This window comes from Triticum dicoccoides, chromosome 3A (genome assembly GCF_002162155.2).
Source record: "Triticum dicoccoides isolate Atlit2015 ecotype Zavitan chromosome 3A, WEW_v2.0, whole genome shotgun sequence".
Lineage (NCBI taxonomy): Eukaryota > Viridiplantae > Streptophyta > Magnoliopsida > Poales > Poaceae > Triticum > Triticum dicoccoides.
This window is the reverse complement of record NC_041384.1, coordinates 640,845,594-640,869,607: the sequence shown is the minus strand read 5'-3', so window position 1 is coordinate 640,869,607 and position 24,014 is coordinate 640,845,594. Positions and strand designations below refer to the sequence as shown.

The 24,014-nt window shown below is 48.9% G+C and overlaps 1 pseudogene; it reads right to left on the bottom strand.

The window, feature by feature from the left end:
- Positions 1 to 2,522: 2,522 nt before the first annotated feature.
- On the bottom strand, positions 2,523 to 8,123 carry LOC119272436 (annotated as a pseudogene).
- Between the last annotated feature and the right edge of the window lie 15,891 nt (positions 8,124 to 24,014).

The window sequence follows — 24,014 nt, the reverse complement described above, 5'->3', positions numbered from 1 at the left end:
GGAGGAGAACGCCGAGATCACGCGAGAAGAAGTGAGGAACTTCTTTGAAGGGGTGAAAGCAAAGAAACATCCACCTCCGGAGGAGAAGGTAGATCGGGTGAAAGTGAAGCGCACTCTGGCTGCCCTGACAAAACCACCGAAGTCTGATCTACCGAAAGGAAACTATGACCGCATTATTGGAAAGGAATTTGCCGAAGCGGAGCGGTCGGGAAGTACTGTCAGTGATCAAAGGCTGAAAGAACGATGAGCTGGGAAACAAATTGCCCAGCTCGGCGAACAAGCGAAGCAATCGTGCCCCCCGCTCAAGGTGCCTAGCCACAACGTCGATAATGATCCGAGGATGGTGCCCGGTTATAGCAATCTTGTAGATTACCTGCCCGACGAAGTACATTATGAACCCATGGAGGTGCAGATACAAAGATACGAGTACGGGAAGCCTCTCGTCAAAGATGAAAGATCTCTATCAACGATGATGCAAAGATTGCATGATTGGTACTTGAAAAACTACAGAGACTCTGGGGGGAGGAGTACTTTGTATGTGAAAGTTAAAAAGGAGCATGACCTCGTTGGAATTGATCTGTTGCCTGTTCCATTTGAGGAGTTCTATCAGTTTTTCAATCAATTGGCCCTCGATAAAACAACGGTCGCCTGCTACTGTCTGTAAGTAGTACTACTTCTGTCATTAAGTTTCTCTATATAGCTTAGCTCTTTCATTGCATGTATTTATAATCATCCTCACTATATTATGCAGATTGAAGATCGCCGAATTGAAGAAAAGACAAGTCGGTGATATTGGGTTCATTAACACACATCTCATAGATGCAACTCAGGTTAAACTTCATGCCGCAGCTACCGAGGCCAACTTGCTACGATCGTTCGTAATAAATCAAAACAAAGATATAATACTCTTTCCTTACAACTTCAGGTGAGTGTTACTGTCTTGTGCGTATTCGGTTTCCCTTATATATTAGTCAAGGTTATAGTAATGTAATTCATGAGTTATGCATGTGTGTGCAATTTCCACTATATTCTCCTAGAGATTAAGCTTGAGCAGGGAGTAGTAACCGTCTTGGACTCTGAACGAAAAGATCCCAAGGAGTATGCGGACATGACTGAAATCCTCAAGAAGTAAGTTAAATCGATCATTATCCACCATATCAGCAACTTTGTTCATTTCCTGATATCAAGTAATTGTTTTCTTTATCCGGCAGGGTTTGGAGAAAATTCACCAAAACAGTTCCGGGACTGCCGAAGGAGCTGGAATTTAGACACCCGAAAGTAAGTACTATAGTAGCATGTTCCGCGCATCTCCTAGTGATTCAAGCGCTAGTTTCATCAATACCATTTAGCATTCTTGCTTATCAGTTTGATTGACCTCTATTTCTTGTAAAGTGGTTGTGGCAGGAACAAGGGAATGATTTCTGTGGATACTACATCTGCGAGTCCATCCGCCACACGACCTGTTAGCGGGGTGGGTACTCTAACGAACAATATGAAGTACGTAAATAACAACATTCACAATTTTATTTTATTACCATCATTTGTGTTGAGTTTCATTCATTTATATATATATATATATATATATGTATTGACCCCCTTCTTCAAATTAGATGTTTCGGAAGCGGGATGAACTCCTAGCACCAGCTCGCATGCGAGCAATTCAAGTGGAATTGGCGGCATTCTTTCTTGACCACGTGATCCCTGAAGACGGAGAATTCTATGTGGACCCTGAGTCCGTATGATTATATTTGTAAGAGATAATTATTGTATATATGTAGCCGGTAGTGTCAGATAGATATACGAGAACTTGTTGTTCGACCAATCTCTCGGAGAAGGAGAGGTGGTCGATGTCACTTCTCTCTGTATGCATATATGTTCATGACGATCTTCTGTTTCCTTCGTTTGCTTACTAGCTAGCTAGCGTGTCTAGTCCTCTCTATACGTATGTATAGTACGTAGCTTCGACCAAGCACGGACATAACAGAGGACACTTCTCTCTATTAATTATAGCTAGCTAACACAATATATGAAACACCTAAATTAACCCCCCAAAACCCCCCAACCCCCCCCCCTTTCAAAAAAAAACAAAAACCCCAGCCACAGAAGTGCTGACGCGTGGATGCCTATTGGTCCCGGTTGGTGCCACCAACCGGGACCAAAGGGTCTCCTGACTGGGCTCTGTGCACTGCCCACGTGGAGGGCCTTTAGTCCCGGTTCTGGATTGAACCGGGACTAAAGGGGGGAGGTATTAGTACCGACACTTTAGTCCCGGTTCCGGAACCGGGACTAAAGACCCTTACGAACCGGGACTATAGGCCCTTTTTCTACCAGTGATCATGAGCCAATACAGAAGTACTCTCCACCATGATCTGACCAGACTGTTCTGTACACATTCGACGATCTGACATACATCTCGCTCCCAGCATCGATGGTGCCAAACTTAAAGAAAATGCGTGCAAATGATTGCTAAATTACTAAGCAAAAGAAGGTACTATTGCATGTGCATGCACTACGCGCCATGTTTAGAAGAAACACTGACCAAGTAGGCAGAACGGGAAGGGGGTCTCCACCGCGGTCCCACTGTCAGTTAGTCCCATGCCGCTGCCGCCGGCCTCGAACTCCGGCACCTGCTGCACCCCGGAGCTCGCGGAGGGCTGCTCGAAGGTTGTGAGTTTCAGTGGCGACATCGGCTCTGCCCACTGCCAGACTCTAGCTCCGCTCATGGCCGTGTCGCCGAGAGCCAAGAGCGGTGAAGGCGCCGAGTGAAGCGGGGTGTAAGACAATAAGTTTTGGGGAACCAGCACTACCCTCTAGGGGTGGCTTATCTCATTATATATAATGGTTGTGTTACAATATGTACCATATACGTACATAGGTACAGAAGCTATACATAGTCTAACACCCTCCCTCAATCTTAGCCACTTTCTAAAGAACTGAGAAGGGTAAGATTGCGCCTACAAGCCTCAAACTGTGGCAGCGGTAAAGGCTTAGTGAAGATGTCTGCAAGTTGATCCTTAAATGAGATAAACTTGATTTGGAGTTGCTTCTGTGATACATGTTCCCGTACAAAGTGATAGTCAACTTCAATGTGTTTCATTCGGGCATGAAATACTGGATTTGCAGAAAGGTATGTAGCACCGATGTTATCACACCAAAGAATAGGAGGCTGTGGTTGAGACAAACCCAACTCCTGAAGCAAAGACTGCACCCAAATAATCTCTGCAGTAGCATTAGCCACAGCCTTGTACTCAGCTTCAGTACTGCTACGTGACACAGTAGCCTGTTTCCGAGCACTCCAGGCGATCAAATTAGAGCCAAAGAATACTGCATAACCCCCCGTGGATCGCCTATCATCTGGGCTACCAGCCCAATCTGCATCAGAGAAGGCCGAAAGGACCCGAGAGGAAGTCGGCCGAATATGCATACCAAATGTCAGGGTGAACTGAACATAACGAAGAATGCGTTTAACAGCAGCCCAATGAGTATCTCTGGGAGCCTGAAGATACTGACAAACCCTGTTAACAGCATAAGAGATATCTGGTCTCGTGATCGTCAAGTACTGAAGTCCACCAACAATGCTCCTGTACTCTGTGGCATCCGCAGGAGATAAAAGCTCACCATCAACAGCTGTTATCTTGTCGGTAGACGACATGGGTGTGGTGGTCGGTTTGCACTTCAGCATGCCAGCTCTCTGTAACAACTCCAAGAAGTACTTCTTCTGCGTAAGGACAAGACCAGTAGCACGAGAAGTGACCTCAACTCCAAGAAAGTAGTGAAGCTTCCCAAGATCTTTGACCGCAAAATCAGCACCAAGAGAGCAGACAAGAGCATCAACAGCATGCTGAGAAGAGCTGACAAGGATAATATCATCGACATATACCAAAAGATACATAGTGACTTCTGGCTTTTGTAGAAGAAATAACGAAGTGTCAGCAGTAGACGGCACAAACCCATGAGCACGAAGGGCAGAGGCAAGGCGGGCATGCCAGGCACGAGGAGCTTGCTTCAAACCATATAGTGCTTTGGAAAGACGACATATATAGTCAGGACGATCAGGATCAGAGAAACCAGGCGGCTGTTTCATATAAACCTCTTCCTCCAAAAATCCATGTAGAAAAGCATTCTGCACATCAAGTTGACGAAGTGACCAACCACGAGAAACAGCAATGGAGAGAAGAAGCCGAATAGTGGTAGGCTTGACGACAGGACTGAAGGTATCCTCATAGTCAAGACCATGACGCCGCCGAAAACCACGAGCAACAAGTCGCGCTTTGTAACGCTCAATAGATCCATCCGAATGCTTCTTCACTTTGAATACCCATTTTGAGTCAATAACATTTACCCGTGGTGGTGGAGGAACGAGAGTCCATGTCTTGTTACGAAGAAGAGCATGAAACTCCTGCTCCATAGCCTCTCGCCAATGTGGAATGCGCAGGGCAGCCTGATATGAGCGAGGCTCAGAAGATGGATCCGCAACAGCAGCAGCCAAACAAGCAGCCAACCAAGCAACCGTACCATCCTTACGTTCCTTAGGTTTGAAAATGCCACTGTGACTGCGTGTATGTGGTCGGGACACAGGAACCACAGGTCGACGGAGCAGCCTGCAACGGGCTGGAGGACGGCGACGTTGACGAGTCAGCCGGTGACGAGGAGCCAGTCACGGTAGCCTCGGACTCGGTTGGCGAAGAAGGCCGACCCACCGGCGAAACCGGCAGAGCAGACGAAGCAGCTGGCGACTCCGGCATCACAGACCGGGCCGATGGCGAGCTCGGCATAGTGGGCCGTGGCGCGGCCGGTGTCGCGGGCCGATCCGCTGATGAAGGCGACGTGAGGACCCGAGCCGCGGGCGAAGACGGCGTGACGGGCCGAGCCGCAGGCGAAGACGGCGTGACGGGCCGAGCCGCGGGCGACTCGGCGGCCGCTGGCGAAACGGACCGAGCAGTGGAGATGCTCGGCGCGACGGGCTCGTCGGGTGACCATGCATGGGCACGTGAATCAATGCCATGCAACATAGGGCGATCGACACGCCCACCAGAAGACGACGATGATGATGGTGAATCCTCCAACAGCTCCAAACGAGCTCCACGTCCGGTTCCTGCACCATGGTTAGGTAACAGCAAAGGAGAGTATGCAACATCATCAAATTGGTCAGAAGCAACAGAGGATGAATGCAGGGATGGTGGTTCGACAGTGGACACAGGAAGGTTGGCAAAGGGAAAAACATGCTCATCAAACATGACGTCCCGAGATATATAGACACGATTATTGGGAACATGAAGACATTTGTAACCTTTATGAAGAGAGCTATAGCCAAGAAAAACACACTTCTTAGAACAAAACTCAAGCTTGCTCTTGTTATATGGACGAAGATGCGGCCAGCAAGCACACCCAAATACCTTGAGAAAGGTATAATCAGGTTGTTCATTAAGGAGAACCTCAATGGGAGTCTTCATGTTTAAAACACGAGTAGGAGTAAGGTTGATGAGAAAGCATGCAGTGGTGAAAGCATCACTCCAAAACCGAAACGGAACAGATGCATGGGCCAAAAGAGTAAGACCAGCTTCAACAATATGACGATGCTTACGTTCGACTGAACCATTCTGCTGATGTGTATGTGGACATGCTAAACGATGAGCTATCCCAAGCGACTGAAAGAAAGAGTTGAGGTTGCGATACTCGCCCCCCCAGTCTGACTGGACATGAACAATTTTGTGCTTGAGAAGACGTTCAACATGTTTTTGAAACTGAACAAAAATATCAAACACATCAGATTTGCGTTTAATAAAGTAAAGCCAGGTAAAGCGACTATAAGCATCAACGAAACTGATATAGTAATTATGACCACTGACAGAAGTCTGAGCAGGACCCCATACATCTGAAAACACAAGTTCTAAAGGATGTTTCACCTCACGACTGGACTCCGAAAAAGGAAGTTGATGACTCTTCCCCTGCTGACAAGCATCACACACTGCTACATTTTTATGACTAGACAAACTAGGAAGCTCATGACGACGCAAAATATGACGGACAATAGGTGTGGCCGGGTGACCAAGACGAGCATGCCACTATGACGGAAAGACCCGAACTCCACTGAAAACACGAGCGACACCAGGATGCTCCAGACGGTAGAGGCCCTGGCACAACCGCCCACTAAGAAGAATGTCCCTCGTGCCCCGATCCTTAATAAAAAGATCAAAAGGGTGAAATTCACAAAGCACATTATTATCACGTGTGAGTTTAGGAACTGAAAGAAGATTACGGGTCACAGATGGAACTCGAAAAAAATTGCGAAGCTGAAGACTCCTATTGGCATGTCTAGTGAGAAGAGATGCTTGACCAATATGAGAGATGTGCATACCTGCTCCATTGGCGGTGTGGATCTTGTCGGAGCCATGATAGGGTTCACGAGTGTGAAGCTTCCCCATCTCGCTGGTTAGATGCTCTGTCGCCCCAGAGTCCATGTACCAGTGTGGATCGATGGAGTAGGACTGAGTGTGTCCCTGTTGCTTCTGCGGCGTGGGACGATCAGCCATGGCGACCGGACGGGCATTGTTGCGTGTATCTTTGCCGTCATTGCCAAGACCAAGGAAGCTTCGCTGGAAGCGCTTATGACACTTGGAGGCCAGTGCCCATCGCGGCCACAAAGCTGACACACACGTGGACCGCCAGCCCCCGGTAAGGTCGCAGTAGGTGGGGGGGCCGAGGCGGGCGACGGTGGCAGCCCCAAGGGAGACCGGGGTGATGAAGAAGAGCGGCCACCCTTGGTGGCGGCGTTGGCCGAGAGGGAGCCAGTGCCCCTGGTGCGGCGAGTCTCGACCCGTTGCTCAGTGAGAAGGAGCCGAGAGAAAACCTCGTGTGCCAGCATGGGTGTCGAGTTGCCCCGCTCGTTGATGATCTCGACTAAGGCATCATACTCCTCATCAAGACGATTGACAATAAACGAGTTGAACTCGGAGTCGGTGAGGGGCTGTCCAATGGAGGCCAATGTGTCGGCGAGGCCCTTGACCTTGTTGTAGAACTCAGTGGCAGTGGTGTCAAGCTTCTGACACTCTCCAAGCTGACGACGGAGTGCAGAGACACGAGCCTGGGACTGCGCTGCAAAGGTGCGCTCAAGGATGGTCCAGGCCTCATGAGACGTCTTCGCGAAGACAACAAGGCCGGCAACTGCCGGCGAGAGCGACCCCTGGATGGAGGAGAGGTTCGCCTGGTCCTGCCCCGTCCAGACGCGATGGGGAACCAGCACTACCCTCTAGGGGTGGCTTATCTCATTATATATAATGGTTGTGTTACAATATGTACCATATACGTACATAGGTACAGAAGCTATACATAGTCTAACACGGGGGTGCAATGGGAAAGGAAGCAAAATCACGGGAAGGCAAGTGCATGCGCTGGAGCGTCTTCTCGGCCGCCTGTTGGAGAAGGTGGAGGGAGGTGGCCCTGGGATCCTCGTCGAGCTGGGCAATTAAGGGCATGAGCCGGTCACTCCGCCGCTCCGTCGCCTGTAGTCGCCGGGCCATCTGCGCCAGCTGCTCCCCGATAGCCGTCTGCTCATGCCGCAGTCTCCGAACCTCCTCGAGCAGCGCCTCCCTCCCCTCGTCGTCCTCTTCCTCCTCCACTTCCTATCGTATATTGGCCATCACGTGCTGCTCGCCGCCGCCGACTAGAGACGAGCAAGAGGTCTCGCCGCGCTTCTTCTTGTGGCGCACGATGCGCGACAGAAGGTACATCTGGCCGCGCAGGAACGATTCGTGCGCGAACTCCCATCGGTCCGGGTGCACCTTCCGGAAGCCCTGCACAACAACCTCACCGTAGCAAATTAAGCTGCTAGCAGATATTTCTTTCAAGCAAGTGTATGTACAGTGCACGTGAGAAAGGATACTCACGTATGAGTTGAGCTGGCGGATGAAGCTGGAGAAGTTGCCGTGCTTGAAGAAGCATGGGAGGAGGAGCTGCGAGAAGCCGGCGACGTCGGTGACGAGGAAGCTGTTGTTGTCCCTCCCCCACCTGACGAGCGCGTCCGTCCTAGGGTCGCTCACCATCTGGTACGTCTTGGCCACGAACGGCGCCGTCTGGAGGTCGCCGATCAGCCCCAGCGCGAGCTCCTTGTGGAGGCCGTCCATCCTAGCTAGCTATATCCTATGTACCAGCTGCCTAGCTACTTCTCTCCACCAGGACCGCCCGGCGGATCTCAGACACTGGGAGTTCCCTCTACTATATCTCACTCCCGGACGTCAAAATCCCTCAAAAGGCAGGCAGACAGGTGGATTGCTCGCAGAGAGGGGCCGGGCGCTGGCCAATTTTATGCTTGACAGGAGGCGCTAAACGCCTAAACTAATACTGTAACCCTGTGATGAGCTTACAGTATAATTGACGTCTGCGGGCTTGGAAAACTGGACAAGATCCTTCACACACTACTAGTAGCGTGTCGATCGATCCCCAGCCTTCTTCCTAGGCGTCGCCATCGCGTTCTGGTGATATATCATTGAAACCGTGCCACCTTTTCGACCAGAGCGTGCTCCAACAGTACAGAAAATGATAACCTAAGCATCAAAACCCAGCTAACCCAACTGCCTCGACCATCTCGACGTACGTGTGGTCTCTCTCAAGCTTGTTCCTCTTGATCTGGACGCCTGCCAGCTCGTTCCTCTCCTCGATCGTACTGTGTTGATAATGCGATCGATCGCCTCGTTGCTTGTACTACTACACTACAGTCTCAGATGATGATAACGTGACGGATATGGACTGTGCTTGTAGTAACAAAATATGGGTGCTGGGGCCTGCACTTAAGCTTTACGGGAGTAGAGGACGGATGCTATGATGCGGGTGTGCTCTCTTCCAAAATATCTTGTCTCCTCCGATGCTTTTGGGATGGATGGGAACAGCGCTGGGGCCAGTCCTGCTGCCTCCTCGCGTTTGGCTGGTTCCCAATGTCAGATAATCATGTTGCTTTAGCGAGCACGTAGGGAATAGTGCATGTTTGTTTCTGAGATTTAGCTTGCATTAGTTGAGTATAGGCTAGCACGTACACGTTCTGTCACGTCCAATTAGCATTTGTTTTTGTTAGCTAGTTTGTTAGCCACGAGCCGTAACTTGTGCGAGCCGTGCATGCATTTGCATGGACCTGAGATGCATCCGTTTGCATCGGGCCGTTTCCTTCAGTCTAGCATCGCGTGGTAGACACGTTCAGGAGCTCGTGGGATGGCACGAGCTAACCGGATCATGGCGCTTTGGTAGGATCCTTACCGGCCACGTTTTCCCTTCTGTAACCGAACAATGAGATATAAAGGAAGAAAAGCCGAGGAGAAAGTGTAACGGCACCAAAAAAATCTCTCGTGTGTGTCTCATCGTTTTTCCTCCACCTGTACGCGTGTGTCTTCCGGCCTCTGGTCCAACAATTGGTATACAAAGCCTGGTTGTGGCCGGAGGCGAATCGGCGACGGTGTGTAGCAATGGGAGATCAGTCACCGAAGAAGAGCGACGCTGGTGATGGCGGAAAGTACACGCCGCCGAGCAAGAGGCTCGGAGCTAGCGGCTCCGGCGATGGGACGATCGTCGTGGCTGCGCCGGTGAGGAGCATCGGAGTGCCGATCCAATACCCGCAGCTGACAGAAGGTAATTATCAGTTGTGGGCAGCGAAGATGAAGATCATCCTCAAGCCAATGGGCGTGTGGTCGGCGATCACCGGAGAAGACGTCGACGAGGACAAGGATCAGGGAGCCATGGCTGCTATCTCGCAGTCCGTTCCCGATGACGTGATGATGTCCATCGTGGAGTACGAGTCGGCGAAGGAGGCTTGGGATGCTATCCGTACCATGCGCATAGGCGATGAGCGTGTGGTGTAGGCGCGCATCAGCCACTTGACAAGGCGCTTCGAGCGGCTAACCATGGAAGATGACGAAGAAGTCGGCGCGTTCGGGCGCCGACTCACCGCGCTCGTCGGAGAAATTCGAGCACTTGGCGAGAACTTGCAGGAGCACGCCGTTGTCAAGCGGCTGTTCGCGGCGGTCCCGGATCGCTTCCTGCCGATAATCGGGACAATCGAGCAATGGGGCGACGTCAAGAAGATGTCGGTCGCCGAGGCCATTGGGCGGCTGCGGGCGTTCGAGGAGAACGAGTCCGGGCGGCACCAAGACCGCAGCGACGACGGCGAGAAGCTGATGCTGATCTCGCGTGCAGAGCTGGAGGCCCTAATCCAGAAAGAAAAGAAGAAGGGAGAAGGGTCCAGCAGCAGCGGCAAGGACGGTGATGGGCGCGGTGGTGGCCGCGACCGGGACGACGACAGGAAGAAGGTTCGCGGCAAGTTCGACAAGTCCAAGATTACCTGCTTCAAGTGCGGGGAGAAAGGACACTTCAAGTCTGAGTGTGAGGCGTGGAAGAAAGAGAAGGCGCTCCTAGTTGCTGCCGACGTCGACGACGAGCCGGCGCTGCTCATGGCTATGGCATGTGAGCTTGCGCCTGAGGTGGATGGCACCGCAGGTGTCTTTGAGCCTACAGAGATGGAGGCAGAGGGCGGCCATGCACTGGGAGGCGAGTCCTTCAAGCCCTCTGATGCATCGATGGAGGTTGAAACTGCTAAGGCCGAGGTCGCACGGCTACGCGGAGAGTTGGCCGCCGCTAATGCAAAGTTGCATGCCCTGTCTGACGAGTACATGACACAGGCTGAGGAGTTGGTACATGCAAGGGAGGAGAAGGCCATGTTCTTGAAGATGCAGCGTGTGATCTGTGATGAGAATGGAAGACTCAGGGATCTGGTGGTACATGCAGCTGAAGCACCCATTCAAGTCAAGACGGCGCCGGCCGCAGGGAGTGCGGCAACGACGCTGCCGACGCCGGTCGTGAGGGCTGCTGTTACGACGACGCCGTCGGCCGCGGCGACACTCGGCGTGAAGAAGCCGGGAGTGAAGATCAAAGGGAACAAGGGATGTCGGTCTGATATGCTCCTCACGGATGAGGGAAGTGAACTCGTTGAGAAGAGCAAGAACTTTGTGATGCTGAATGAGGAGAACGTCAAGCCTTTGGTGAGCATGGATGGATCAGCTGATGCATGGTGGCTTGATAGTGGTGCTAGTAACCACATGACTGGCTCACGGTGCAAATTCAAGGAGATAGATGAAAGCATCAGTGGCCATGTGAAGCTTGGAGATGGATCTACTGCTCTGATTAAAGGGAAAGGTTCAGTCATTGTTGAATGCAAGAGCGGTGAGCAGGTGCATCTGACGGAGGTATATTTTGTACCGAGTTTATCTAGTAACATAATTAGTCTTGGTAAGCTGGCAGAGGATGGCAATCGTGTAGTGCTAGATGGTACATTCCTGTGGATTAGAGGCAGGTCTGGGAAGGTGCAGATGAAGATTAAGAGATCACCTAACCGACTGTACATGGTGCTACTCAAGACAGTTGTTGGTGCTGCTCATGTGTCATCAAGAAAACGGAGCCAAGAAGCTCTCAGACTCCAGCAGCAGCATCTCGAGATGGAGATGCCATCAGTGAACGGGGGTGTCACCCACCGCGGCGTCAGGTCAGGAGCATCAAGCAGCAACAAGATTAGGGAGTGATTGTCCGATAATCATGTTGCTTTAGCGAGCACGTAGGGAAGGGAATAGTGCATGTTTGTTTCTGAGATTTAGCTTGCATTAGTTGAGTATAGGCCAGCACGTACACGTTCTGTCACGTCTAATTAGCATTTGTTTTTGTTAGCTAGTTTGTTAGCCACGAGCCGTAACTTGTGCGAGTCGTGCATGCATTTGCATGGGCCTGAGATGCATCCGTTTGCATCGGGCCGTTTCCTTCAGTCTAGCATCGCGTGGTAGACGCGTTCAGGAGCTCGTGGGATGGCACGAGCTAACCGGATCGTGGCGCTTTGGTATCCTTACCGGTCACGTTTTCCCTTCTGTAACCGAACAATGAGATATAAAGGAAGAAAAGCCGAGGAGAAAGTATAACGGCACCAAAAAAAATTCTCGTGTGTGTCTCATCGTTTTTCCTCCACCTGTACGCGTGTGTCTTCCGGCCTCTGATCCAACACCCAAACTTGGCTATCGACCCTGTTTCCAAAATGGGGATGTTACCGAGTCAGTACTCACCTTGTGTCCACGTGGTCTTGCCAACTAGCACTAGCCCAATAATTGATCTACTCCATAGTACTCCTCCCATGTGTTTACTTAGGTCCTGAGTAGTTACCTGCATCATTTCTATTTTTTATTTTTGCCTCCTTGCATCCCTGGCTCTGAGTTTAGCTTGGCGGATTGATGATTGAATACATGCAAAAAAAACATGTTGCGCGCGTAGTTTGGTGCATGCATATGAGTTGCATGCATTAGGAAAACGACTCCTCCCATGTGTTTGATTGCCTGCGTTGGGCTGAGCTGATGCACTACGCGGCGTTTGGTAGCACACATTGGCCTCGATGTAGTAACCTTGTACGCTATATAGTGAGCTTACCATTTATCACCCTAACCAATGCTCTCATTGCATGTTACATACGATCAAAACAATCATAGGATAAAAACAACACCACAATCATGACAAACTAGATGGATATTATGATGTTCTTCTGCCCGCACAACCCGATCTAATCTGCACACTTGGCTACTTCAACATTGGTCTTCTCTTTCAGCATGAACTTGGAGTAATCATTCTCTGCTTCCTCCCCGTTCTTAAACCCTTTAGCGGTTGTCTTTGTAACCATGCACTTGTTCATGACATGTATGACATGAACTGTAGCCTCGTGAAACCATATCCCTTAGTACACCACATACCACTTCATGTAGCATTGGAGACGAGCAAAATTCTAGCAGCAGCTGTCAGATTTGCCGGTAGCCAGGCCCAGGCAAGGATGGTCGGCATATGAGAGTAGTTCTGGATGCATATTTTTGCACTCATTCTACCATTGTTCAAACCGGGTAATCGCGGAATATCCAAGAGAATCACCATGCTACTGTGACTAATTATTGATGAATGCAAGAAATCGTGAAATCCTTTGTTTAATATGTTCCCGTAGGAAATGGACCCAAACATGGAAAAAAATCATGACATAGAAGGAAACACCAAGTGTGGAGACCAAGCCAAAGGAAATGGAGGCGCAAGAAGGCAACAGAGCCAAGGACGGCGCATGGTAGGAGCGCGCCAGCTCGTACCAGCAGTAGTACCGTGTGCCTTCAACACCATGGTGTCCACCTGAACAAACTTTATAAAGGGGTCTGGCCAAATTCGCTAAGAAGGAGAGTCGGAATCGCCCATCGTCGAAAGAGAAGCCATTCACAAACCCTAGCCGCCGCCTTTTCCCATCTCATCTCCATAGCCATCACCACCGCAGCCATCCTCTCCAAGTTAGTCATACTTGTAATCAATGCATCACAATCGGCAACTATTGTAAGACAAATTATTAATCAATCATCTATCCTTGTGTCATCTTCAATGATATCTTTGAAGGAAATATGCCCTAGAGGCAATAATAAAGTTGTTATTTATATTTCCTTATATCATGATAAATGTTTATTATTCATGCTAGAATTGTATTAACCAAAAACTTAGTACATCTGTGAATACATAGACAAAATAGAGTGTCCCTAGTATGCCTCTACTTGACTAGCTCATTAATCAAAGATGGTTGAGTCTCTGACCATAGACATGTGTTGTCATTTGACGAAAAGGATCACATGATTAGAGAATGATGTGATGGACAAGACCCATCAGTTAGCTTAGCATAATGATCGTTTAGTTTTATTGATATTTCTTTCTTCATGACTTATACATATTCCTCTGACTATGAGATTATGCAACTCCCGAATACCGGAGGAACACCTTGTGTGCTATCAAACGTCACAACTTAACTGGGTGATTATAAAGATGCTCTACAGGTGTCTCCGAAGGTGTTTGTTGGGTTGGCATAGATCAAGATTAGTATTTGTCACTCCGTGTATCGGAGAGGTATCTCTGGGCCCTCTCAGTAATGCACATCACTATAAGCCTGGCAAGCAATGTGACTAATGAATTAGTTGCGGGATGATGCATTATGGAACGAGAAAAGAGACTTGTCGGTAACAAGATTGCACCAGGCATGATGATACCGACGATCGAATCTCGGGTAAGTAACATACCGATGACAAAGGGAATGATCTATGTTGTTATGCGGTTTCACCGACAAAGATCTTCGAAGAATATGTAGGAACCAATATGAGCATCCAGGTTCCGCTATTGGTTATTGACCGGAGATGTGTCTCGGTCATGTCTACATAGTTCTCGAACCCGTAGGGTCCGCAGGCTTAACGTTCGATGACGCTTTGTATTATGAGTTATGTGTTTTGGTGACCGAAGTTTGTTCGGAGTCCCGGATAAGATCACGTACATGACGAGGAGTCTCGAAATAGCCGAGAGGTAAAGATTCATATATTGGAAAGTTATATACGGACACTGGAATGGTTCCGCAGAGGTTCGGGGATTTTTCGGAGTACCAGGAGGTTACCGGAACCCCTGGGAAAGTTAATGGGCCTCATGGGCCATAGTGGAGAAGAGGAGGCAGGCCACGGGAGGTGGCGCGCGTCTCCCCCTTTCCCAATCTGAATTGGACAAGGGTGGGGGTGCCCCCTGTTGGAAATATGCCCTAGAGGCAATAATAAAATGATTATTATATTTCCTTGTTCATGATAATTGTCTATTATTCATGCTATAATTGTATTGTCCGGAAATCGTAATACATGTGTGAATACATAGACCATAATGTGTCCCTAGTGAGCCTCTAGTTGACTAGCTCGTTGATCAACAGATAGTCATGGTTTCCTGGCTATGGACATGGGGATGTCATTGATAACGGGATCACATCATTAGGAGAATGATGTGATGGACAAGACCCAAACCTAAGCATAGCACAAAGATCGTGTAGTTCGTTTGTTGTAGCTTTTCTGGATGTCAAGTATCATTTCCTTAGACCATGAGATTGTGCAACTCCCGGATACCGTAGGAGTGCCTTGGGTGTGCCAAACATCACAACGTAACTGGGTGACTATAAAGGTACATTACAGGTATCTCCGAAAGTGTCTGTTGGGTTGGCACGAATCGAGACTGGGATTTGTCACTCCGTATGACGGAGAGGTATCTCTGGGCCCACTCGGTAACGCATCATCATAATGAGCTCAATGTGATCAAGTGGTTGATCACGGGATCATGCATTACGGTACGAGTAAAGTGACTTGCCGGTAACGAGACTGAACAAGGTATTGGGATACCGACGATCGAGTCTCGGGCAAGTAACGTACCGATTGACAAAGGGAATTGAGTACGGGATTGATTAGGTCCTCGACATCGTGGTTCACGATGAGATCATCGAGGAGCATGTGGGAGCCAACATGGGTATCCAGATCCCGCTGTTGGTTATTGACCAGAGAGTCGTCTCGGTCATGTCTGCTTGTCTCCCGAACCCGTAGGGTCTACACACTTAAGGTTCGGTGACGCTAGGGTTGTATAGATATGAGTATGCAGTAATCCTAAAGTTGTTCGGAGTCCCGGATGAGATCCTGGATGTCACGAGGAGTTCCGGAATAATCCGGAGGTAAAGAATTATATATGGGAAGTTGTCATACGGTCACCGGAAAGGTTCGGGGGCATATCGGTATTGTACCGGGGCCACCGGAGGGGTTCCGGGGGTCCACCGGGAGGGGCCACCTCTCCCGGAGGGCCTTATGGGCTGTATGAGGAAGGGATCCAGCCCAAAGTGGGCTGAGGCGCCACTCCCCCTAGGGCCCATGCGCCTAGGGTTGGGGGAAACCCTAAGGGGGGGCGCCCCCTTGCTTGGGGGGCAAGCCCCCCTCCCCTTGGCCGCCCCCCCCCCCTCTAGATCTCATCCAGAGGGGGCCGGCCCCCTTCCCCCTTCCCCTATAAATAGAGGGGTGAGGCGAGGGCTGCAAAGGACATCCAAGGCGCAGCCCCTCCCCTCCCCAACACATCTCCTCCTCTGTCACGAGCTTGGCGAAGCCCTGCCGGAGTACTGCTGCTCCACCACCACCACGCCGTCGTGCTGCTGCTAGATCCATCTTCCTCAACCTCTCCTTCCCCCTTGCTGGATCAAGAAGGAGGAGACGTCACGCTGACCGTACGTGTGTTGAACGCGGAGGTGCCGTCCGTTCGGCGCTAGGATCTCCGGTGATTTGGATCACGTCGAGTAGACTTCCTCATCCCCGTTCTTGAACGCTTCCGCGCGTGATCTACAAAGGTATGTAGATGCAATCCGATCACTCATTGCTAGATGAACTCATAGATGGATCTTGGTGAAACCGTAGGAAAAATTTTGTTTTCTGCAACGTTCCCCAAAAGTGGCATCATGAGCTAGGTCTATGCGTAGTTCTCCTTGCACGAGTAGAACACAATTTGTTGTGGGCGTAGATGTTGTCAACTTTCTTGCTGCTACTAGTCTTATCTTGCTTCAGCGGTATTGTGGGATGAAGCGGCCCGGACCGACCTTACACGTATGCTTACGTGAGACTGGTTCCACCGACTGACATGCACTAGTTGCATAAGGTGGCTAGCGGGTGTCTGTCTCTCCCACTTTAGTTGGAGCGGATTCGATGAAAAGGGTCCTTATGAAGGGTAAATAGAAGTTGACAAATCACGTTGTGGCTATTACGTAGGTAAGAAAACGTTCTTGCTAGAACCCTTTTGCAGCCACGTAAAACTTGCAACAACAATTAGAGGACGTCTAACTTGTTTTTGCAGCAAGTGATTTGTGATGTGATATGGCCAAAGTTGTGATGAATGATCAATGATATATATGTGATGTATGAGATCATGTTCTTGTAATAGGAATCACGACTTGCATGTCGATGAGTATGACAACCGGCAGGAGCCATAAGAGTTGTCTTTATTTTTTGTATGACCTGCGTGTCATTGAGAAACGCCATGTAAATTACTTTACTTTATTGCTAAACGCGTTAGCCATAGTAGTAGAAGTAATAGTTGGCGAGCAACTTCATGGAGACATGATGATGGAGATCATGATGATGGAGATCATGGTGTCATGCCGGTGACAAGATGATCATGGAGCCCCAAGATGGAGATCAAAGGAGCTATGTGATATTAGCCATATCATGTCACTATTATTATTTGATTGCATGTGATGTTTATCATGTTTTTGCATCTTGTTTACTTAGAACGGCGGTAGTAAATAAGATGATCCCTCATAATAATTTCAAGAAAGTGTTCCCCCTAACTGTGCACCGTTGCGACAGTTCGTTGTTTCGAAGCACCACGTGATGATCGGGTGTGATAGATTCCAACGTTCACATACAACGGGTGTAAGACAGATTTACACACGCGAAACACGTAGGTTGACTTGGCGAGCCTAGCATGTACAGACATGGCCTCGGAACACAGAAGACCGAAAGGTCGAGCATGAGTCATATAGAAGATATGACCAACATGAAGATGTTCACCGATGTTGACTAGTCCGTCTCACGTGATGATCGGACACGGCCTAGTTAACTCGGATCATGTTATACTTAGATGACTGGAGGGATGTCTATCTAAGTGGGAGTTCATTATATAATTTGATTAGATGAACTTAATTATCATGAACCTAGTCTAAAATCTTTACAATATGTCTTGTAGATCAAATGGCCAACGTTGTCCTCAACTTCAACGCGTTCCTAGAGAAAACCAAGCTGAAATACGATGGCAGCAACTATACGGACTGGGTCCGGAACCTGAGGATCATCCTCATAGCTTCCAAGAAAGATTATGTCCTACTAGCACCGCTAGGTGATGCACCCGTCCCACAGGACCAAGACGTTATGAACGCTTGGCAGGCACGTGCTGATGATTACTCCCTCGTTCAGTGCGGCATGCTTTACAGCTTAGAACCGGGGCTCCAAAATCGTTTTGAGCGACACGAAGCATATGAGATGTTCGAAGAGCTGAAAATGGTTTTCCAAGCTCATGCCCGGGTCGAGAGATATGAAGTCTCCGACAAGTTCTTCAGCTGTAAGATGGAGGAAAATAGTTCTGTCAGTGAGCACATACTCACTATGTCTGGTTTACATAACCGCTTGACTCAGCTGGGAGTTAATCTCCCGGATGACGCAGTCATTGACAGAATCCTCCAGTCGCTTCTACCAAGCTACAAGAGCTTTGTGATGAACTTCAATATGCAGGGGATGGAAAAGACCATTCCTGAAGTATTTGCAATGCTGAAATCAGCAGAGGTAGAAGTCAAAAAGGACCATCAAGTGTTGATGGTGAATAAAACCACTAAGTTCAAGAAAGGCAAGGGTAAGAAGAACTTCAAGAAGGACAGCAAGGGAGTTGCCGCGCCCGGTAAGCAAGCTGCCGGGAAGAAGCCAAAGAATGGACCCAAGCCCGAGACTGAGTGTTTTTATTGCAAGGGAAGTGGTCACTGGAAGCGGAACTGCCCCAAATACTTAGCGGACAAGAAGGCCGGCAAAACAAAAGGCATATGTGATATACATGTAATTGATGTGTACCTTACCAATACTCGTAGTAGCTCCTAGGTATTTGATACCGGTACAGTTGCTCACATTTGTAACTCAAAGCAGGAGTTGCGGAATAAGCGGAGATTGGCGAAGGACGAGGTGACGATGCGCGTCGGGAATGGTTCCAAGGTCGATGTGATCGCCGTCGGCACGCTACCTCTACATTTACCTACGGGATTAGTTTTGAACCTCAATAATTGTTATTTAGTGCCAAGTTTGAGCATGAACATTGTATCAGGATCTCGTTTAATACGAGATGGCTACTCATTTAAATCCGAGAATAATGGTTGTTCTATTTATATGAGAGATATGTTTAATGGTCATGCTCCTATGGTGAATGGTTTATTCTTAATGAATCTCAAGCATAATGCTACACATATTCATAGTGTGAATGCCAAAAGATGTAAGGTTGATAATGATAGTCCCACATACTTGTGGCACTGCTGCCTTGGTCACATAGGTGCCAAACGCATGAAGAAGCTCCATACAGATGGACTTTTAGAGTCTCTTGATTACGAATCATTTGACACGTGGGAATCATGCCTCATGGGTAAGATGACCAAGACTCCGTTCTCAGGAACAATGGAGCGAGCAACCAACCTATTGGAAATCATACATACTGATGTGTGCGGTCCAATGAGTGTTGAGGCTCCTGGTGGCTATCGTTATGTTCTCACCCTCACTGATGACCTGAGTAGATATGGATATATCTACTTAATGAAACACAAGTCTGAAACCTTTGAAAAGTTCAAGGAATTTCAGAGTGAGGTTGAGAATCAACGTGACAGAAAAATCAAGTTTTTGCGATCAGATCGTGGAGGAGAATACTTGAGTCACGAATTTGGTACACACTTAAGAAAATGTGGAATAGTTTCACAACTCACGCCGCCTGGAACACCTCAGCGTAATGGTGTGTCCGAACGTCGTAATCGCACTCTATTAGATATGGTGCGATCTATGATGTCTCTTACCGATTTATCGCTGTCATTTTGGGGCTATGCTTTAGAGACTGCCGCATTCACTTTAAATAGGGCTCCGTCGAAATCCGTTGAGATGACACCGTATGAATTATGGTTTGGGAAGAAGCCTAAGCTGTCGTTTCTAAATGTTTGGGGATGCGATGCTTATGTCAAGAAACTTCAACCTGAAAAGCTCGAACCCAAGTCAGAAAAATGCGTCTTCATAGGATACCCTAAAGAAACTATTGGGTATACCTTCTACCTCAGATCCGAAGGCAAGATCTTTGTTGCCAAGAATGGATCCTTTCTAGAGAAAGAGTTTCTCTTGAAAGAAGTAAGTGGGAGGAAAGTAGAACTTGATGAAGTATTGCCTCTTGAATCGGAAAGTGGTGCAACTCAGGAAAATGTTCCTGTGGTGCCTGCACCAATTAGAGAGGAAGTTAATGATGATGATCAAGATACTTCTGATCAAGCTCCTACTGAACTTCGAAGGTCCACAAGGACACGTTCCGCACCAGAGTGGTACGGCAACCCTGTCTTGGAAATCATGTTTTTAGACAACGGTGAACCTTCGAACTATGAAGAAGCGATGGCGGGCCCGGATTCCGACAAATGGCTGGAAGCCATGAAATCCGAGATAGGATCCATGTATGAAAACGAAGCATGGACTTTGACTGACTTGCCCGATGATCGGTGAGCCATAGAAAATAAATGGATCTTTAAGAAGAAGACAGACGCGGATGGTAATGTGACCATCTATAAAGCTAGGCTTGTCGCTAAGGGTTATCGACAAGTTCAAGTGGTTGACTACGATGAGACATTCTCTCCCGTAGCAAAGCTGAAGTCCGTCCGAATCATGTTAGCAATTGCTGCATACTATGATTATGAGATATGGCAAATGGACGTCAAAACGGCATTCCTTAACGGTTATCTTAAGGAAGAACTGTATATGATGAAGCCGGAAGGTTTTGTCGATCCTAAGAATGCTGACAAGGTGTGCAAGCTCCAACGCTCGATTTATGGGCTGGTGCAAGCATCTCGGAGTTGGAACATTCGCTTTGATGAGATGATCAAAGCGTTTGGGTTTATGCAGACTGATGGAGAAGCCTGCATTTACAAGAAAGTGAGTGGGAGCTCTGTAGCATTTCTCATATTGTATGTGGATGACATACTGTTGATGGGAAATGATATAGAATTCTTCGAAAGCATAAAGGCCTATTTGAACAAGTGTTTTTCAATGAAGGACCTTGGAGAAGCTTCTTATATATTAGCCATCAAGATCTATAGAGATAGATCGAGACGCCTCATTGGTCTTTCACAGAGTACATACCTTGACAAGATATTGAAGAAGTTCAAAATGGATCAGTCAAAGAAGGGGTTCTTGCCTGTATTGCAAGGTACGAGATTGAGCTTGGCTCAATGCCCGACCACGGCAGAAGATAGAGAAAAGATGAGTGTCGTCCCCTATGCCTCGGCCATAGGGTCTATCATGTATGCTATGTTGTGTACCAGACCTGATGTAAACCTTGCCGTGAGTTTGGTAGGAAGGTACCAAAGTAATCCCGGCATGGAACTCTGGACAGCGGTCAAAAATATCCTGAAGTACCTGAAAAGGACTAAGGAAATGTTTCTCATTTATGGAGGTGACGAAGAGCTTGTCGTAAAGGGTTACGTCGATGCTAGCTTCGACACAGATCTGGATGACTCTAAGTCACAAACCGGATAAGTGTATATTTTGAATGGTGGGGCAGTAAGCTGGTGCAGTTACAAGCAAAGCGTTGTGGCGGGATCTACATGTGAAGCGGAGTACATGGCAGCCTCGGAGGCAGCACACGAAGCAGTCTGGGTGAAGGAGTTCATTACCGACCTAGGAGTCATACCCAATGCGTCGGGCCCGATGACTCTCTTCTGTGACAACACTGGAGCTATTGTCCTTGCCAAGGAGCCCAGGTTTCACAGGAAGACCAGGCATATCAAGCGTCGATTCAACTCCATTCGTGAAAGTGTTCAAAATGGAGACATAGAGATTTGTAAAGTACATACGGACCTGAATGTAGCAGATCCGTTGACTAAACCTCTCCCTAGAGCAAAACATGATCAACACCAGAATTCCATGGGTGTTCGATTCATCACAATGTAACTAGATGATTGACTCTAGTGCAAGTTGCCCCCTGTTGGAAATATGCCCTAGAGGCAATAATAAAATGATTATTATATTTCCTTGTTCATGATAATTGTCTATTATTCATGCTATAATTGTATTGTCCGGAAATCGTAATACATGTGTGAATATATAGACCATAATGTGTCCCTAGTGAGCCTCTAGTTGCCTAGCTCGTTGATCAACAGATAGTCATGGTTTCCTGGCTATGGACATGGGGATGTCATTGATAACAGGATCACATCATTAGAAGAATGATGTGATGGACAAGACCCAAACCTAAGCATAGCACAAAGATCGTGTAGTTCGTTTGCTGTAGCTTTTCTGGATGTCAAGTATCATTTCCTTAGACCATGAGATTGTGCAACTCCCGGATAGCGTAGGAGTGCCTTGGGTGTGCCAAACGTCACAACGTAACTGGGTGACTATAAAGGTACATTACAGGTATCTCCGAAAGTGTCTGTTGGGTTGGCACGAATCGAGACTGGGATTTGTCACTCCGTATGACTGAGAGGTATCTCTGGGCCCACTCGGTAATGCATCATCATAATGAGCTCAATGTGATCAAGTGGTTGATCACGGGATCATGCATTACGGTACGAGTAAAGTGACTTGCCGGTAACGAGACTGAACAAGTTATTGGGATATCGACGATCGAGTCTCGGGCAAGTAACGTACCGATTGACAAAGGGAATTGAGTACGGGATTCATTAGGTCCTCGACATCGTGGTTCATCCGATGAGATCATCGAGGAGCATGTGGGAGCCAACATGGGTATCCATATCCTGCTGTTGGTTATTGATCAGAGAGTCGTCTCGGTCATGTCTACTTGTCTCCCGAACCCGTAGGGTCTACACACTTACGGTTCGGTGACGCTAGGGTTGTATAGATATGAGTATGCAGTAATCCGAAAGTTGTTCAGAGTCCCGGATGAGATCCTGGACGTCACGAGGAGTTCCGGAATAATCCGGAGGTAAAGAATTATATATGGGAAGTTGTCATACGGTCACCGGAAAGGTTCGGGGGCATATCGGTATTGTACCGGGGCCACCGGAGGGGTTCCGGGGGTCCACCGGGAGGGGCCACCTCTCCCGGAGGGCCTTATGGGCTGTATGAGGAAGGGATCCAGCCCAAAGTGGGCTGGGGCGCCACTCCTCCTAGGGCCCATGCGCCTAGGGTTGGGGGAAACCCTAAGGGGGGGGGGGCCTTGCTTGGGGGGCAAGCCCCCCTCCCCTTGGCCGCCGCCCCCCCCCCTCTAGATCTCATCTAGAGGGGGCCGGCCCCCCTCCCCCTTCCCCTATAAATAGAGGGGTGAGGGGAGGGTTGCAAAGGACATCCAAGGTGCAGCCCCTCCCCTCCCCAACACATCTCCTCCTCCGTCACGAGCTTGGCGAAGCCCTGCCGGAGTACTGCTGCTCCACCACCACCATGCCGCCGTGCTGCTGCTGGAGCCATCTTCCTCAACCTCTCCTTCCCCCTTGCTGGATCAAGAAGGAGGAGACGTCATGCTGACCGTACGTGTGTTGAACGCGGAGGTGTCATCCGTTCGGCGTTAGGATCTCCGGTGATTTGGATCACGTCGAGTACGACTTCCTCATCCCCGTTCTTTGAACGCTTCCGCGCGTGATCTACAAAGGTATGTAGATGCAATCCGATCACTCGTTGCTAGATGAACTCATAGATGGATCTTGGTGAAACCGTAAGAAAATTTTTGTTTTCTGCAACGTTCCCCAACACCCCCCCCCCTTTCCTTCTCCTTCTCCCCCCTTTCCCCCTCTTCGTTGGAAGGAAGGGGGCGAATCCTACTAGGAGTGGAGTCCTAGTAGGACCCCCCCCTTGGCGCGCCTCCCCTGGCCAACCACCTCCTCCCCCCTCCTTTATATACGGGGGCAGGGGACACCCCAAAGGAACAACAGTTGTTCTCTTAGCTGTGTGCGGTGCCCCCCTCCATAGCTTACTCCTCCGGTCATAGAGTCGTAGTGCTTAGGCGAAGCCCTGCGCGGATCACATCACCGTCACCACGCCGTCGTGTTGTTGGAACTCTCCCTCGACCCTCTACTGGATCAAGAGTTCGAGGGACGTCATCGAGTTGAACGTGTGCTCAACACGGAGGTGCCGTACATTCGGTACTTGGATCGGTTGGATCATGAAGACGTTCGACTACATCAACTGCTTTAACCTAACGCTTCCACTTTCGGTCTACGAGGGTACGTGGACACACTCTCCCCCTCTCTTTGTTATGCATATCCTAGTTAGATCTTTTGTGATCGTAGGAAATTTTTTGAAATTGCATGCTACATTTCCCAACAGTGGCATCCGAGCCAAGTCTATGCGTAGATGATATGCACGAGTAGAACACAAAGAGTTGTGGGCGATAATAGTCATACTGCTTACTGTTGGAAATATGCCCTA